Below are 19,057 nucleotides of genomic sequence, written 5' to 3'. Positions count from 1 at the left end.
AGGGTGGGAGGACCAGGTTCCTCCAGAAGCTGGCTGCTGCTCTATGCTAATGGCACCCAGCACCCGGCCTTAGAGAAAGAGGCCATGAGGTCACAACCAACAGCCTGTGTGCAGCCCAAGCCAGAAGCCTTTTTGTTTTTCAGTGTTCCAGGGGACTGCTGCTACCCTTCCTTCTCAGCGTCCTCTGACTGCTTTTGGTTACCATACGGCTTTCCCAAATTGCAGCTTGCAGGGCCACACCGCCTCCTGCCTGCCTTCCCGTTCCGTGCCAGTGTCCCCCACCTCGGCTGCACCAGATCCCCACTGGCCTCCCTCGGCTCTTCAGGTATCCTGGCTCTCGCCATGCAGTATCCTGCGTCTGGATTCCAGTTGGGGTCTCAGCCTTACCTGAAACTCTCAGCTCTCCCCTGCCCTGTGTTCTCCTACAGCATCTGTGATACTTTCCCTCATAACCATTATTCCTGGTTGAAACTGCCTGAATGTGTTAGCTGCTTCTTCGGGGTCTTCTTCCCTAATACACCAGAAACAACTCGAGTGCTGGGAGCCATGTTTACCTGCCTTACTCTACACCCGACATGAGTAATACAATTTGGCAAAATCAGCCATTTGGTACAAACATGTTTAATGAACAAATAAATGTTCTCAGACTGACAACTGTGGGGAGTGATTTAGACGGTACTGGTATAAAGTGGTCATTGCTACTAGAGATCCGACCACAAGTCTGGGCAAGGCCAGTCCGCTGGGGGTCTGTGCCTCATCCACTGGCTTACAGGCACCCAAGAGTTGGGCAATTCTCAGCTGCATCCAGAAATCACACCCATATGACTATTTGCCCAAACAGAAAAGTCTTTCTTTTCTTTTTTTTTTTTTTTTAAAGATTTGTTTATTTATTGTACAGGGACGGAGAAAGAAAGAGTGCGCAAGTGAGTGGGGAGGAGGGGCAGAAGGAGAGACTCCATGCTGAGTGCAGAACCCCACAAGGGGCTCAGTCTCAGACCCACAAGGTCATGACCGGAGCCAAAACCAAGAGTCCCACACTTGAGCCACCCATGAGCTCCCTCAAACAGAAAAGTCTTAAGGAGAAAAACAAAACAAAACAAAACAAAACACAACCTCCCATAATCTTACTATCCATTTAACAACATGAACATGTTGTACTTTGAGACTGGTTTCAAACTGTATGGAGCATACCTTGAGCTGACACTGTATATGCAATTTCTGATCCTGTTCTTAGTGTGTATCACAAACATTTTAGCAGAAGCAATTTGCACTGCAAAGTGTCCTGTAAAGAATCCATACTTGGAGGCTAGCAATTGGATCAACTCAACAAACAAGAATTGAGTCCCCCCCTTTTCTGGGTACTAAGGACATGATCATTAGAATGTGAATGACTATCATTCCTCAGAAACAGTGAAAAATAACAGCATATTGCAGATAAGGAACTAAAAGCCTGAAGTCTTCCCAGCCTACGCAGTTTATGGAACACAATGCTGTTGGTGTTCCTAGGTGAATCAGGAAATGACTTCTTACCATTATGATCCTTACTTGCTGGTAGATGTAATCACTTCATGACTATCTAACTACTGTCTTATTTTTAAAACAGTTAAGTCTACTCTACGAGCTATGTGTGTGTGTGTTTTGAAAGCAAAACATTCAGCAGCTATAGCAACTGGGTTAGAACACTTTTCCTTCCAGAGCAATTTAAAATACTGTTTAAATATTTGTAAATACGTAATTTAAATAACTACATTGTATTTATTTAAAAAATACACATATGTAAAATTTAAATATTATAAAATAATTGTGATGTAGATGTAAAAAAAGCAGATTCCCAAAGACATTCTTCCAAAGTGCAATCAGTCCCTAATAACTAGGAGCTGCACGTCTCATACGTTCAAGAGGCTATGCAGGATGAGAAGCTTCCACCGAGGAGACACTCCGCTCTCCCCAGTTCAAAAACTTGGCATTCCACAATTTAGCTCCCAATCCCTAGCCCAGATGTTGTTTTGATGGTAAAAAGCTGAAGCCCTTGCCTACCTAGAACTTATAACAAACACATATGCAAATAAGAAAATTCCACAGTGCTGAGTGCAACACAGAAGATGACGGGCACGGGGCTAGTTTAACCAGGACAGTCAAGGATGACTCCTTTGAGGAGATGGCATTTGAGCTGAGACCTGAATTTTAAGAGAGAACCAGACAGCTCTGAGGGAAGAGCATTCCAGACAAATGACAAATGCAAAGACCTAAAATGGGAGAGTGGTACATTTTAGGGACCAAGTAAAGTCCAGAAGGGATGGAGCCTTGGGAGTAAGAGTGGGGAGGGTAACAGGAGGTGAGACCGAGAGGTAAAAGAGGCCAATGAGAAAAGCCTTGAAGGCCATGGAAAAATGTTGGGAGTTTACTTTTAATTGTAATGGGAAGCCCTGGAGAGTTTTTAAGCAAGACAGTGACATAACTTCACTTCTATCTTTAAAAAGATCAGCCTGGCGGGTGTGTGCAGAGTGGCTGGTAGAGGTGCAAGGGTGGAGAGCACAGGGGGCTGCCTTCCCTGCAGGAGAGGTCAGAGGCTTGGCCTACGGCAGCTGCGGCCCAACTGGTAATACTACTGGTCCCCCTAACTAGTACTTGCATAACTATCAATACTATCTGTACTGGGGACAACAATGACAAATCTTTACTGAGTACTCACTAGTGTCAGCACTGCTCGGAGCACCGCAGACGTGTCAGTTCAGTTGGGTACCACAGATTATGAATGAACAGTCCTGTGAGATGTGCAGCATCTTAATTTCATTTGAAAGCTGAAGAATCTGGATAACAGAACTTGACTCACTCAAGGCCTAGTCAGGACTCAAACTGAGGCAACCTGGCTCTCCCAACTACTATGCTATGTGCATACTTCTGGAGAAACAGTTGACATGGCGGAAAAGCGGAGGCAGGGAGGGTAAGTGTATCTTCTAAAAATACTGAATGGGTGGTGGTACCACGAGCTAACACGGAAAAAGTAAGGAAGAGGTCTGGGAAAGCAATCCTAAGCTTTGCTTGTGTATTAGATATCCAGTTGGGAACTGAAAAGGACATTGGATGTTCTGGTCTGGAATTCAGGAGTGAGGGTAGAGATGGCACAAAAATTTGAAAGTTAGTTTATGGACGCATTTAAAATTTTTATTTATTTATTTATTTGAGAGAGAGAGAGAGAAAGCACATGCATGCATGAGTTGGGAGGGCAGAGAGAGAAGGAGAATCTCAAGCAGACTCCCCACTGAGTGCAGAGCCTAATGTGGGGCTCGATCTCACAACTCTGAGCTGAAGGCAGAGGCTTAACCAACTGAGACACCCAGGTGCCTCAGTTTACAGATGTATTTAAAGTCACAAAACTAAATGAACTCACTTGGAGATTGAGCCCCATATCTGGTTCTGTGCTGGGCATGGAGCCTGCTTAAGGTTTTCTCCCTCTCCCTCCAACCCTCACCACCAGCCCCTATATTCTCTCTTTTAAAACAAATGAAGACATGGGGCACCTGGGTGGCTCAGTGGGTTAAGCCTCTGCCTTCGGCTCAGGTCATGATCTCAGGGTCCTGGGATTGAGCCCCACATCGGGCTCTCAGCTCAGCGGGGAGCCTGCTTCCCCTTCTCTCTCTCTCTGCCTGCCTCTCTGCCTACTTGTGATCTCTCTGTCAAAGAAATAAATAAAATCTTTAAAAAAAAAATGAAGACAGCACTTACTGTGATGAGCACTGAGTAATCTACAGAATTGTTGAACCATTATATTGTACACCTGAAACTAATGTAACACTGTATGTTAATTGTACTTCAAAAATAAAAAAAAAACAGAAATTAATGACATAGAAGAGAGGGTACTTCTCATGCAGGAGGGCCATCTCTTTCTTTGTAACAGGTGAGTTAAAGCGAAGAACAGGGGTCCAGGTGAAGGTTGCAGAGAGATTTGATCATTTCTCTAACTACATCTATATTTCCTCCATGAAATATGATCACAGAGCAATTCAGTGAGTGAGTTGTAATTCAAAGGCAAAGCCTGTCTAGATAGATCAATGGAAGAGAATATACAGCCATAAATCTGACTACATACTATGGTTTAGTGCATAATTTCAAACAGAGGTGTGGAAGGAAGCATGGAGGATAATTTAATAAGTGGTACTGGGACAACTGGTGAGCCTTCTGGAAAAAAATAAAGTTAGATCTCTTCTCACACCAATATAAACTACCTGGATCAAAGATTTGGATGATAAATTAAAATCACAACAGCACTGGGGCACCTGGGTAGCTCTGTTGGTTAAGCGTCTGACTCTTGATTTCAGCTCAAGTCACAATCTTAGGGTTGTGCCATGGGCTCCTCTCTCAAAGGGGTGTCTGCTTGAGATCTGCTCGCCCTTTGCCCCTCCCCCCACTCATGTGTGCACACTCACTCTCTCAGATAAATAAATAAATCTTAAAAAAAAAAATCACAAAAGCATCAGGGGGGAAAAAACTCTGGAAGAATCATTTGATAATCTCAGAATGGGAAAGGCATGAAGTATTACATAACACTCATCATCAAATAACTGACAAATTTTACTACTCAAAACAGTTTCTACCTGACAAAATCAACGAGTAAAGAGATAAAGATAAAACCGAGGAAAATATTTGCAATTCATTTCAAAGAGATAATTTCCCTTATATAAAATGTTACTATAAATAACAATCATAGGAGAATGGACAAAAGATATGAACAGTCACAGAAAAGAAAATGTAAATGGCTCTGATATGCTCAACTTTGCTGATAAGAAAAATACAAATAAATTACATTGGGACACCATTGTTTTACCCATCACGCTGATAACAATATGTTTGCAAAACTCAGCAAACTATAGCCCCTTGGCCTCCTATTTGAGCACAACTGTTTTATGTTTTTGAAGGATTGTAAACAAAACAAATCAAACAAAACCAAACCAAGAATATACAACAGAGAATGCATGTGAGCCACAAGTCTAAAATGTTTACTTCTGGCCTTTACAGTTTATCTACCCCTGGTGGAAAGAAACGGGCACATCCACTCACTGCAGCGGGAGTGCAAGCTGGAAATATGGAATAACCCCAACCACAAAACACAAGGATGCTCTTTACCCAGTGATAGGGAGGGAGCTCCGACACATTGTTAAACTGAAAAAAACGAGAGGTAGAACAATGTATGAACCGCATACACAGATGAGGAAGAGGCTTATTTAGGAATTCACTTGTTTACTGTATCTGGAACAATATAAAATAATGGTAACACAGGCTGCCTGTGAGGACAGAAATGAAATCACTAGTGGACTGGAGTGTGACAATGGGTTTTTACTGCACACCATTTTTTGCATTTTGATTTCTGTATCGTGCATATACAACTTGTTTTAAACAAAGAATTAAAATTTGTCACAAAATAAAATAATAATATACGTTTGTTTATTGCTCGCATTCACTTGGCAAAAGTACAATTAAGTACCTTGTTGGAACTTTCATCCAAACTAGGAATTGGAGGATTGAACCTACATTTTAGTTAAGATATGACATCTCCATGTGTATGCATGGAGATGTCGTATCTTTCCCCCTCAACGACTCAGCTCATGAGAAAGACATTCCTGGATTTCAAATGGTTTGGTTTATTTGGTTTCTCAATTATCTTCTACTTTTTACTGTTCAATTTTTAATAAGGAATGTCCTAGAATAATACTATAGAATCTATTGGTTATGGGTAGGCTTCAAGTTTTCAACCTACTGTTTTTCTCTGCTTCATTCAGAAACTAGACACCTATACCATGCTCAAAAAGACTTGTGTCATATACAAATCCCCTGACTTTCCCTTCTTCTCTGCCTTCCTCCATTCACAAAGGCACTGTTTTTCCGGCCTGGGGCTGTGGAGTTGAACCCCACAGGCGGAAGCCTGGCTGCTGAGGTTTAGTGGATGGGTAGCCACACTGCATGGGCTTCCTGCGGCTGCTATAACAAATCACCACAAACCTACAGGGGCTTCAAACAATACACATTGATTGTCTTATGGTTCTGATTGCCAGAAATCCAGAATGAGTCTTAAGGTTCAATCAAGGTGTCAGCTGGGCAGATTCCTTCTGGAGGCTCCAGGGGAGAATCTTTTCCTTGCTTTTTCCAGCTTTTAGAGACTGACTTTCCTTGGCTCTTAAACAGCCTTAAATCCCTTTGCAAAAAGACTTAAATCCCCTGGCTGCATCACACAATCTCTGTTTCTGTGGTCATATTGCATTCTCCTCTATTGTAGTCAACCCCCTCCCCCCCACCTCTCTCATAAAAGGACACATGATTACATTTAAGGTCCACCCAGATTGTCCAGAATAAGCATCCCATCTTAAGATCCTTAACTTAATCACACCTGTAAACTCACTTTTGTCACAGAAGTAACATTCACAGATTCCAGGGATTAGGTCATGGATGTTGTGGGCCATTACTCAGTTTACCACATACAGAAAGGGAAAGAGATTCAGACTACAAATCTTCAATCCAAATAGTAAACTCTCTATTTTAAACTTTAAGAAACTTTCTAACAAACGATCAATCTAGTTCTGCAATACTGAGATCAAACAGTCCCTGCCCACCCTAAACAAAAATCCCAACAATCTTCATATTTCCAGAGTTCATTATTGTCTTTAGACTTTCCTAATAAAGGTACTTACTATTAGGCTTTAGTCTAACAAAAATACTAGCTGTAAAAGCTCCTAATGAGAGACTCTTTGTAATAAAGAGGTTAAATGAAGCATTCACCTGCCCTCCAATTTCAATAGTGCATTAAAGGTTTATGATCATTCAAGTTCAGTTCCTATAGGCAAATCAGTGACTAATTCTCAAAATGTAAGGTACTTCATACAAACAACTTACCCACGACATTCCCTATCTGCATTAAGAGTATCTGCTCAAGGGTGCCTGGGTGGCTTAGTGGGTTAAGCCTCTGCCTTCAGCTCAGGTCATGATCCCTGGGTCTTGGGATCGAGCCCCGCATCGGGCTCTCTGCTCAGTGGAGAGCCTGTTTCCTTCTCTCTGCCTGCCTCTCTGCCTATTTGTGATCTCTGTCTGTCAAATAAATACATAACACCTTTTAGGGGGAAAAAAAAAAGAATATCTGCTCAATAAAACACAAAACCAAAACAAAACCAACCCAGGAATTTAGTATAAAATCAACAATTTTATTTTTATTTTTAAGATTTTATCCATTTATTTGACAGACAGAGATCCCAAGTAGGCAGAGAGGCAGGCAGAGACAGAGGAGCAAAGAGCCCGATGTGGGGCTCAATCCCAAGACCCTGGGATCATGACCTGAGCAGAAGGCAGAGGCTTTAACCCACTGAGTTACCCAGGCGCCCTAAAAATCAACAATTTTAGAAGAGTTAAGGGTATACTTGACCACAGAAATGAGACACACTATTGTTTTTGAAAGGGCTTTAAGACTATTTAGCCACAAATAATATCCCTGGTATAATATCACTGGTATAATTTTTCCAGCAATTTAAACAGGTATTATCAATACTATTTACTGTTCCAGAAAAAGCTTCCACATTCTCTTCAGAGACCAGCTTAACACCAATGATATCCTAACAAAGAGAGACTAGAGGAATTGTAGATTGACTGACCTATTATGTGAACACAGTGCAAAAACTCTAAATAAAAAAAATGTTACCACATAGAATCTAGCACATTAAAAGAATAAGCTAAAGTGACCAAGTAAACCAATGAGACCAACCAGATATTGCAAGAACAGCTTTATATTTTAGGACGTCACTATAATTCCTCATATTAACAGTTGAAAAAAATCATATTAGTACCTTCACAGGATCTAGAATATTTGATAAAATTCAAAATCCACTATTTATAAAAACACTTAATAAAGCAGAAATTTATTAGTACTCACACAGTAGAGAAACTGGTGACCTTAAAACCAAAACCCTAAAAATCTCATTGTGCTTCATGATAAAATAAAAGCATTCCCACTAACGTTTTTGTCAGGAATAAGACAAGAATGCCCACTACCATCACTCCTTTAGCACTGTTCTGGAAATAGCATCTGATGACATCAGAAAGAGAAGTAAGGAGCAAATGATCATTATTAACTGATAATATAATTTCATATTTAGGCCAAAGGAATCAACTGAAAAATTGCTATTACAAGAAAATTTCAGAGAGTACGTGGTTCTACTAACAAATATATAAAACATAAATTTCTATGTTATATAAAACATAAATTTCTTTTCAAATAACCAGTTAGCATGTATAATGAAAGAAGGGGCCAAAGCAATTAAATGGGAGAAATGACCATCTTTTCAACAAATAGTCCTGGAACAACTCTATAAATCTTGGGAGAAAAGAACCTCTATGCATTTCTCACACTATACCAAAAAACTAATTTGTATGTATGACAGGCCAAACGTAAAGTGAACATATAAAGTTTTCAGAAAACAGGAAAATACGTTTGACCCTGAAGGAGAAAAAGATTTCTTAGAGAGGACACAAAACATATGAAGTACAAAAGAAAAAACTGAAAAATTGGGCCTCTCAAAACTAACATCTTTTGCTCATCAGAAGAGATTGTTAAGAAAACTAAATGGTAAGCCACAGCCTGCGAAAAACATATTCACAACATATATGTCTGTCAAAGGACTTGCATCCAGAATATACAAGTAACTCCAACAAAGTAATGGAAAAAATATAAGCAACCCAATAAAAACTGGGCATAGTACTTGACCTTCATAAACAATTCATAAAAGATACTTCTTTGGCCAAAAAGTTCATCAAAAATTGTTCAACGTTGCATTTACTGCATTTGTTACAAGATACTGCCCTGGAGAAAAGCTGCAATGGTAGCGAAGCAAGAAGTGGTCATTCTCTGGAAGTTACTAAAAAGAAGACTGTGAGGCTTGTGGTCATTTTGAAAAATGGCAATTTCTCCAAAAGCTAAGTAAAACACATACATACCCCGTGACCCCTAAGTTCTACTTGTACGCTTTACCCTAGTGATATACGTCCACAAAAAGAATTGTAAAAGAATGTTCGTAGTTTCTTTAACTTTTTCTTTAAAGGCAGTTTGGTTTACATACAATAAAATCATCCCCACTTTTTCTTTTAAGGATTTTATTTATTTATTTGAGAGAGAGAGAGAGACTGTGAAAGAGGGAACACAAGCAGGGGAAGTGGGAGAGGAAGAAGCAGGCTTCCCGCTGAGCAGGGAGCTGATGTGGGGTTTGATCCCAGGATCCTGGGATCATGACTTGAGCAGAAGGTAGAAGCTTAATGACTAAGCCACCCAGGTGCCCTGAAATCACCCTTTTAGTGAATTTTAATAAAAGTATAGAGTCACATAACTACCACTACAGTCAAGAAACCTAACATTTCCATTCCCCCCTCAAAGTTCCTCTTACCCCTTTGCGGTCAATCTTACCCCATGACCCCATCCCCTGGCAACCACTGATCCAACTTTAGTTCCTATCACCTTTCCAGAATGTTATATTAATGGTCCATATTGAATGTAACCTTTTGTACCTAGTTTCTTTTACCTAGCTATGGCTTTTGAGATATATCCATATTGTTACATGTAGCAGTAGTGCATACATCTTTCTGTAATGTTGGATGGTATTCAGCTGTTTGCAAATAGCACAATTTGTTTATCCATTCACATTTATTTGGGTTATTTCCACTTAAGATGTTAAGGATAAAGAAATTATAAACATTCACATACAAGTCTTATGTGTGTGTTTATAGATAAATAAGTAAATTCCTACCTCTCTTGGGTAAATACCTAGGAATGGGATTGCTAAACTGCATGGTGTGTTTAAATATGTTTTCCAAGTGGCTGTACCCTTCTGCATTTCCACTAAGATACATAAGATTTCTATTGCTTTCTGTCTGGGTACTGTTAGTCTAATAGATGAGTACTAGTATCTCACTGTGGTTGTAACTTGCATTTCCCTAATAGCTAATCATGTTAAGCATCTTTTCATGCAGTTGTCTACCATCTATGTTATTGGTGTTCAAATCTTTTGCCCATTTATGAAAATTGGGTTTTGTTTTTTCAGGGAGTTTTAAGAGTTCTTTATATTTTCTGGAACAAAATCCTTTACCAGAAAATATTTTCTCCCAGTCTGTGGCTTATCTTTTCATTTTCCTTACATGTTTTTTGAAGAGGAGCAGCTTTTAATTTTGACAAAGTCTAATTCATCATTTTTTTGTTTCATATTTTTGGAATTCCAATTAATCTTTGACAAATATTAAATGATAAAGAAACTACTGTTTTGAATATTTATAAACAAAACCTTATTAATTTGTCACTGTTAAAAAGAGAAGGTGGAAGGAAGTCCAGGTGAAACATGACATTAGTAGTAATTGTCACCCTAAACTCTTAAGAGGTCTTCCTCCACTTTAAAGTATACAATCAAGGTCTACATGAGCAACATTCAAAGTCAGAAAGTTTAATTTTTGAGGCACTATTTTATTTTTGAAATGTAACAACATAATATTTTCTAATTATTCAAGCTGCACTAAGGAGAGTACAAAATCATAATAAAGACTGAACTAAAGAAAGCAATACTGTTTTAAAGGCACAGTGGCTGGAAACCACTTAAAGATGTCCTAACATTTTGCTTTGTCTGAATAATAACAGTTATTTATATAACTTGCCAAACATGTCAGATATCAAAGCACAGACTTAAAATCACAAAGGCTTGAATTATTTTATCTCCTTGGGTCTCCGCCTATTTGTAAAGCCAAGGTTAATGTGAATAAAATAGCACTGTAAGATGTCTGATAGAGTAAGCATGGATAATATAAACATTCAACTTTTAAGCATCTTTTCAGAAGATCCAACCTTTCTCTGCAGCAAATATTCAGCCACCAGTGAAGAAAAATTACTAATATCAGCACAAAAGTAAAGCCCTTGCCTCAGTTAAAACTAACAAAATTTCTCTAGAACAAAGGAGGAACTGAGAGCTGAGACTTAAAAGACAAAGCACTAGCCAACCAGAGGTAAACCCGGGAGGGAAAGAGTGAGATGAAGCCAGAAGTAAAAAGGGCCAGGAATAGAACCTTATGTACCAGGAATTTAGATTTTTGTCTTCAGAGCAGTGGAGACCCACCGGGAGTTCCAAAGAGAGAGACTATGACTCAGAGGCTGGCAGAACGGCTGGAAGGCTAGAGGGCCACGTGGACTTGAATGTGGACCAGGGAGAAGGTGTGGATGGATTCAAGAGATACTCAACCAGTCTGGGGACAGATTAGCTGTGAAGGGTGAATGGGGAAGTTCAAGCCAAATCACCCAACTTTCTGGCTAGAATGGACATGGGTAAGGAAACGAAGAGGAATGAGCAGCCTTTTGTTGGCAGGGGACAGTGGGGGGCTTGAGAGCTGGTGGTGAGGAGGATTCATTCAGGGAAATAATGGAAGTCAATACTGATCTTTTAACAGATCAAAATAATTTAAAACAAGGTGCGCCTGGGTGGCTCAGTGGGTTGGGCCTCTGCCTTCGGCTCAGGTCATGATCTCGGGGTCCTGGGATCGAATCCTACATCGGGCTCTCTGCTTGGCAGGGAGCCTGCTTCCTCCTCTCTCTCTCTGCCTGCCTCTCTGCCTACTTGTGATCTCTATCAAGTAAATAAATAAAATTTTTTTAAAAAATTAAAAAAATAATTTAAAACAAGAATCTAAGTATAGCCTAAGTATAAATGTCTTTTTTTTCACCCTAGCCTCAGTCTTTTGTCACCACATTATGACTTGATTTCTTTCTTACAGTTTCTCTTATTGATAGTTTATGAACTTCATATTGTCTATGAAAGCTCTGCTAAGTTAAAAAATGCAACCAGAAAAAATAACTGAATTGATCATATCTGAATGATTCAGCTTAAAAATTATTCAAATAAGATAATATCAAACCTAGATATTAGTGGGGTGCCTGGGAGGTGTGGTCAGTTAGGCAACTGACTCTTGGTTTTGGCCTGGGTCGTGATCTTAGGGTTGTGGGATGGAACCAGTGTTGGGCTCTATGCTCATCAAGGAGTCAGCTTCAGTTTCTCTGCCCCTCTCCTGCACGCTCTCTAAAATAAGTACGTCAATCATAAAAAAAAAAAAAGCACTATATATTAGAATACAAAAAGTTTAACAGTAAACATGAACACATGAAATATTTTTAAGGATCTAATTTCACATGAAGACATCTATTAAATTCCACTTTAACACATGTTTCATTAGTAAGCTAGCTCTGTGTAAAGTGGCTTCTCTGATCTTTTGGCTTATTTCTGGATTTCCTTCCCGTTTCTTTTTCCTACGCCCATCATCTGAGTCAACATAATTACTGAGAGTCAGGTACCACGCTAGGCATGGGAGGGGGCAGTGGTGGATGGGCAGAGAGAGAAGCGAGTCATAATCCAGTACTGAGACATGATGGAAAGAGGTCAAGTTGCAATACACAAGTTTGCTTTCTGCATCCCTTTCCACTTAAGTCACACTTGTTTTCCTGGGTTTTGTTGACTCGATGGTTATAATTCTTATGGCTCTTTAACAGTCATTCTGTAGATGTACATGAGTTTGCTTACCAAGTGTTGTAATAGAAGACGTTAGAGCCAGTGAGAATTCTTCAGTGTAACAATGAGTGACCATTTATTTCTACATTTAAAATGCTTTTCATGAGGTAGAGTCTTAGAAATGAATGAATGGATTGTTTAAGGTTTATTAGGCATAATGTCCAACTCCTTTTCAAAAGGGCTGTACAATTGTTCAAACGTTCCTGTTAGCAATTGGTATTCTTTAAAAAAAAACCTGCTTAAAAAAATCTGCTCATTATAGATTAGGAAAAAGATCTCATTGTTATTTCTATTCTGTCTTTGATTACATGAAGAGGATGAGTATCTTTTCCATTTAGTTATTTTGTGAACTGTTAATTCATCTCCTGTATTAATCCGGCAATAGTATTGTACTACATTTTATAAAATTTCATGTCACCACTGGCTAGGCTTTTTTTCCTCTAGCTTCCCCAGGCCATTTCTACTGGTGGTGGGTGACCTACTTCCCGTTACAGATCTGGAGACTCTAGCTTCACTGGCATTTTAACAGACACACTTCACTTCAGGGCTCCTGGGCAAGGAACAGCATGACAGGTTGGATTCTTCCCCAAATATCAAACCAAGGAGAGTTTACCTTGGGTCACTAACACTTTCACTGGAACTCCGAGTCCTCCTCAGGCTGAGAGTTTAAAGGGAAACTTTTTTTGAACATTGATTTCCAAAATTACCATGGGAACCAGTGTTGTTGCAACATTTGTATAGGCTGGGTGTATGGGCAGGGATTATCCAGTTAACTCCTGATACATACATACGTAATACCATGTCCTGTCATCTCTTCTGCTGGTCCTCCTGACTCAGCATCAAGCCTTTTCAGCAACCTATGGGAAGAAGAGATTCCCCCTGCGGGCTTTGCTCCTGGATATGCCGGACTGGGGCTTCCTCCACCCCGGTTCATTCATCAGTGCCATCTGTTTTCTGTCTTCCAAAACGTGGAAAGTCTCTGCTTTGTTGATGGTCACTCCATCTGTTCCCATTCTCAGTGCTGTTGCAAATTTACAAATTTCTGTCTGTAAATTTTATTTTCCTCTGTCATTTGACTGGGAGCCCTCCTTGACACAGAGGAGTCAGTCTACTGGCTTTCACTTACACAAACCTGAGTTAAAATCCTTGGTGACTTCCTTGAAATCCCAAAATATTTCAAATTCAGGAACTACGAAAATCTCATTAAAGACATCTAATTAAAATTAACCTCAGTTTTATCTTTTAAGATTATTTATTTACTTATTTGAGAGAGAGCAAGTGAGAGAGCATGGGCTGGGGGTGAGGGGCAGGCAGGAGCAGAGGAACATGCAGAATCCCTGCTCAGCAGGGACCGTGACACAGGGCTTAATCCCAAGACCTTGGGATCATGGCCTCAGCCAAAGGCAGATGCTTAACTGACTGAGCCATCCAAGTGTCCCAAATTAGTATCAGTTTTAAAGAATACAAGTATCCAGCACCAATTTTAAGAATAAACAGGCTTCCTGGGGCACCTGGGTGGTTCAGTGGGTTAAGCTTCTGCCTTCGGCTCAGGTCATGGTCTCAGGGTCCTGGGATCGAGCATTGGGCTCTCTGCTTAGCAGGAAGCCTGCTTACCCCTCTCTCTGCCCGCCTTTCTACCTACTTGTGATCTCTCTTTCTCTCTCTCTCTCTGTCAAATACATAAAATCTAAAAAAAAAAAAAAAAAAAGACTAAATAGGTTTCCTGAAATGAGTGACCAAATAATCATAAATAAAAAAGTTAAGATGAGGCAAATTCTGGCACAGAAACAGGAGTAGGAGTGAGGCACAAGTGGGTGAAAAGAGAAAGGAGAGCCAGTAGTCTTCACTGCTGCTATAGAGAAGTGTGGAAGTGAATTTTTTTTAAAAAATGTTTTCTTTATAGCATTGAGACAGGTTAGCTAAAACTAGGAATTTACAAAGGGCCATACTGATCAGTCATGCTCTGCAAATGAAGTACTGAAACTATTGTTATAAACCAGGAATTTAGTTTTCTTTAAGATTTTATGTATCTGAGAGTGAGAGCGAGCGAGCTGGCAGGCACAAACAGGGAGGGGCAGAGGGAGAGGGAGAAGCAGACTCCAGGCCCAGCAGGTAGCCCGACACAGGCTAGATCCTCCAAGTGCCAGGATCATGACCTGAGCTGAAGGGAGATGTTTCACTGCCCCAGCCACCCAGGAGCCCCATAAACCAGGAATATAAAGCTAAAGATTAACTCTACGGCAATAAAGAGAACCTTTGTACCAACGGACCTCCACTACAGCTCTTTCCTAGACCACATGCAGAGTTCCTACTTTACAGAAATGTGGTTCAATAGCCAATGGTTTATTTGTTTTTATTCGGCGGGGGGGATCTATAGATACTTTAACAGAAAAACCAGGATGTACTGAGTCTACGTGACTGGAGCGGGTGGCAGTCATCTTTCTAAAGGGAGATGCAGAGCCTGAGGGCAGCTGGAGGCACACACAGGTTACAAGCGGAGCCAGGATATTCCGGTCTTTTCTGGTTCTGCCCTGCATTGCCCGCTCATGCGGTGAAATAAGAGACTGACCACTGTACTGAAGGACGGAAGAGGTCCGACGGGCAGAGGCGGCATCCCGACAGGAGACAATCAATCACTGAAGAGGACGCCGAACTAAGCCCTATACGACTGGGTTGACGGTGGGTCAAACAGTAGGACCGGATGAGAACCGGGGCTCGGTACAGATCTCTGTGCCTAATGAAAAGAACAGCAATGCTAAGGGAGAGGACAGGAACGTTAAAATGCCTGAAAGTATTAAAAAGAAGAGCCTATTGTCTTTATTAAATAAGACAGGAAATGCCATCTTTATTTTCCTCGTGGCAGGGGAAGCACACTTGCTGGTTTTCATGCACCACGATTTCTGGAATGAGGCCTGCGGGTCAGCTCGCTCAATCACGGGAGGAGGAGCATGAGGCTGCCTGCTAATGCCGGAGCACGGCTTCCTGAAACACCTCCCGTGGGTGCTATGCTCATGCTGGATCTATAGCACTGCCCCCAACAGCAGCATGAGCAGCAGCGAAAGCTTCTGGAACATCGCAATGGCATGATAGAGAGGTGTGCTGTTTTGTTTTGGGGCTATTTCTTGCTTGTACGTGTAAACTCTCTTGGAACAGCTGAAGTTAACGGATGAGCAGGAGTTTGGTTCTGAGCCACAAAGCTTCAGACACCCACCACAGATGCCTCTGCCCTATTTCACGATATGTCCTTCTCTAAGAAACATATTCCGTGGCTGAGTGTGAAGTCCTGTGGTTGAAAGCAATGACGAGCGGGCCACCACCAGCCCGCCTTCTTCCTCCATGTGAACCTCAGTGGAGGCCGTAGATGGGAAGGACGTCTCTGTTTCCTCTCACCAGGGAAATGACGTGGTGACCTAGTGAAAGGCAAAGGCAAGGTAGCCCCCTGCCACAGAGGTGCGGCCATCCTCTGTCATGCAGGCGGAGAACTCCGTGGCCTGCCTCTCAGCCTGCTCGAGCTTTAGTCCTGTGAAATGGAACATGCCAGTCCAGTCGGTGATGTGCTGCCGGTGTGAAGGAGCCCTCCTTGAGGCTGGAGACCAGTGAAGTCAGCACGCTCATGATGCTGTGGGCCACACACACAGGGCCTGCCTCATGGTTGGGGCTGACCAGGATGGTGGAGGCAATCTGGGCCCCACGGATCAGGGAGGGTTGGAATACATCAGGTGGATCAAGATCTTCAACTGTGACTCCACCCTTCTGGCTGCGTCAGTGTCTTGGCGGACCATAGTGTAGGCTCCCATGTACTCTCCATACAGGCCCCTGTTCTTGGCATTAGACTGGCAGAGGCCAACCTGAATGTCCTGTCCGATGAGGTGGCGTACAGCCCAGGCGTCCTTGTTGCCATCACCGCTAGCAAAGCCCTGGGAGGCCATGTCAAAGAATGCAAAGAAACTGTTCTTCACCACCGTTGCAATTTCCTTCCACTGCTCAGGGTGAGGGTCCACTCCCGTGGGACTGTGGGCACAGGCATGCAGAAGAACACTTTGCTGCGGCATTTTCAAAATGTTCTCCATAGTGTCTGTGAAGTCAAAGCTGCACGTCTTAGGTTATTGTATCAATTAACCTTGGGGCTGCATGCCAGCGTCCCTGATTTCCCCAGGATGATTCCCCAAGAAGATATTTGGCTGAACTTAAAAAATCTTTGCAGAAAACTGGCTCCAATCCTCAAGGCCCTAGTTCCAGAAATGGTCTTCAGGGTGACCTATCTGCTACTTTTCAGCACTTGGTTGGTCTTACCCGGGACTAGTTCTGCAGCTGCCTTACAAAATTCAGCAAGTCTCATGACATGCAGGTATTCTTGTCCACATATTTTGGAGCAGTCTGGGCCTCTGCCTTCCGGACACTGGGAAGCACATAATGCTTTCCATACCACCCAGTAGACACCAACTCCCAAATTCATCTTTTTGCTGTTGTCTCTCTGAAAGGCTTCTGGGACTCCCAGGATGGGGTCTGGGAGTCCCATTTCCACATGGGTCCACCAGGAGCTGGTTCTGGCAGAGACTGCAGAGAGACACCTAGGGGGAAGGTGGCAATGAACCGGGACAGTACGCCCACTGGGGGGGGGGGTGCAGCAAGGCCAAGGTGGGCGGAGAAAAGGCAGTGGGGGAGCTACAAGGTGGAGCAGAGGGCCAGCAGCCAATTCTTCTTAAATAATAGCAGGAAGTCATTCAAAACACAGAAAGAAAGAAAACAGAAACTGGTAACCTCTGAAATTCTGACTTGCTATCACGCGTGGCACGAGGCATCCATGTAGTCTCACTAAGCTTCTAGTATGTACTCTATGATGCTTGCTGTATAAATATGACACAGCAGAAAACCAGGAAATATTGCTGTTTTTCATTAAAAACTCTAACAATGAATATAAAAATAGACAATCTGAACTTATATTTAATAATAGCTTGAGTATTTATCAACTTTCTCCTTTGCAAAACTGTTTACCACAGGCTGATTTCTTTTCCTGCTTGCTTTCTTTCTTTTTTAAGATTTTATTTATTTACTTGACAGAGAGAGAGACAGTGAGAGGGAACAGTGGGAGAGGGAGAAGCAGGCTTCCTGCTGACCAGGAGCCCAATGTGGGGCTTGATCCCAGGACCCTGGGATCACGACTTGAGCTAAAGGCAGATGCTTACTGACTGAGCCACCGAGGTGCTTAACCACAGGCTCATATCTGAAGGCTATCTTGAATGCTGTTGAGTACTCTTAATGTTACCATTAGTGTTGATCAACCGCCCACACATGCATATACACACGCACATGGGATGTGTGCTTCTCTTTCCCTAAAGTTTTCATTATATATATATATATATATATATATATATATATATATTAATTTATTTGACAGAGATCAAAAGTAGGCAGAGGAAGGCAGAGAGAGAGAGAGAGAGAGAGAGAGAGGAGGAAGCAGGCTCCCAATGCGGGGCTCGATCCCAGGACCCTGGGATCATAACCTGAGCTGAACGAAGGCAGAGGCTTTAACCCACTGAGCCACCCAGGTGCCCCAATATTTCATTATTATAAAAAGCAACATGTATTCATCATATAAAACTTGGAGAGTAAAGACACAAGCGGGAAAAGTCACCTGAGTGGTAACTTAATGTTAGTATTTTTGAATTTTATCTTCTTCTAGGACTACCTTATCTTTTTTAGAAGATTTATTTTATTTATTTGAGAGAGAGAACGAGCAGAGGAACAGGGAAGGGGATGGGGGCTGCGGCACAGAGGGAGAAGCCGACTCTCTGCCAAGGAGGGAGACCCACACAGGACTCAATCCTGGGACTCTGGGATCTGGACCTGAGCCCAACGCAGATGCTTAACTGCTTAACCGACTGAGCCATTCAGATGCCCCACAAAAACTATCTTATAGAGAGCATTCAACCGATCATATGGTTCAAGAGACTGGGAGAAAAATTCCAAGGAAAGCAGGAAAAAGAATAAAAGGGAAATTAAAAAGAAGATAAGGCAGTAACACTGCAGGAAAATAAATATTTTCATTTATTGAGTATTTAAGTTGGACACTTTTTCAACTACTTGATTATCTCAAGAAACTCTTAAAGGACATTAAAACTATAACCCACATTTTACAGCTCAGCCACAGAGAGCCTTGAGAAGGTGCCCAAAGTCACACTGTTGGTGTGAAGCCAGGATTTTTAAAAAATCCAGATCCTAAGTGTTTACCATCTAAACTTTACTACCACTATGGAAGAAACTGATAAGAATGACCTTTCTACAGGGCCTGGGCCCCAGACAGTTTTTGTTTGTTTTTTAAAGATTTTATTTATTCAAGAGAAAGAGTGAGTGAGTGGGGAGTGGCAAGGGGGAAGGAGAGGGAGAAAGAATCTGAAGCAGACTCCTCACTGTGCCCACAATTGGACATGGGCCTCGGCCCCACAACCACAGAGATCATGACCTGAGCCACAGTTAAGAGTTGGAAGCTC

The 19,057-nt window shown here is 41.8% G+C and overlaps 1 protein-coding gene and 1 pseudogene across 1 annotated transcript in view; both read right to left on the bottom strand.

The window, feature by feature from the left end:
* Window positions 1–19,057, bottom strand: part of RALA (RAS like proto-oncogene A) — a 75,756-nt gene that overhangs the window by 15,991 nt on the left and 40,708 nt on the right. The gene's annotated exons all lie outside the window — the stretch shown is intronic.
* Window positions 14,297–17,641, bottom strand: LOC101675250 (annotated as a pseudogene).

Source organism: Mustela putorius, unplaced genomic scaffold, assembly GCF_011764305.1.
Source record: "Mustela putorius furo isolate JIRA1106 unplaced genomic scaffold, ASM1176430v1.1 tig00003845_pilon_pilon_pilon, whole genome shotgun sequence".
In the NCBI taxonomy this organism is placed as follows: Eukaryota; Metazoa; Chordata; class Mammalia; order Carnivora; family Mustelidae; genus Mustela; species Mustela putorius.
This window is presented reverse-complemented; position numbering and strand designations above follow the sequence as displayed.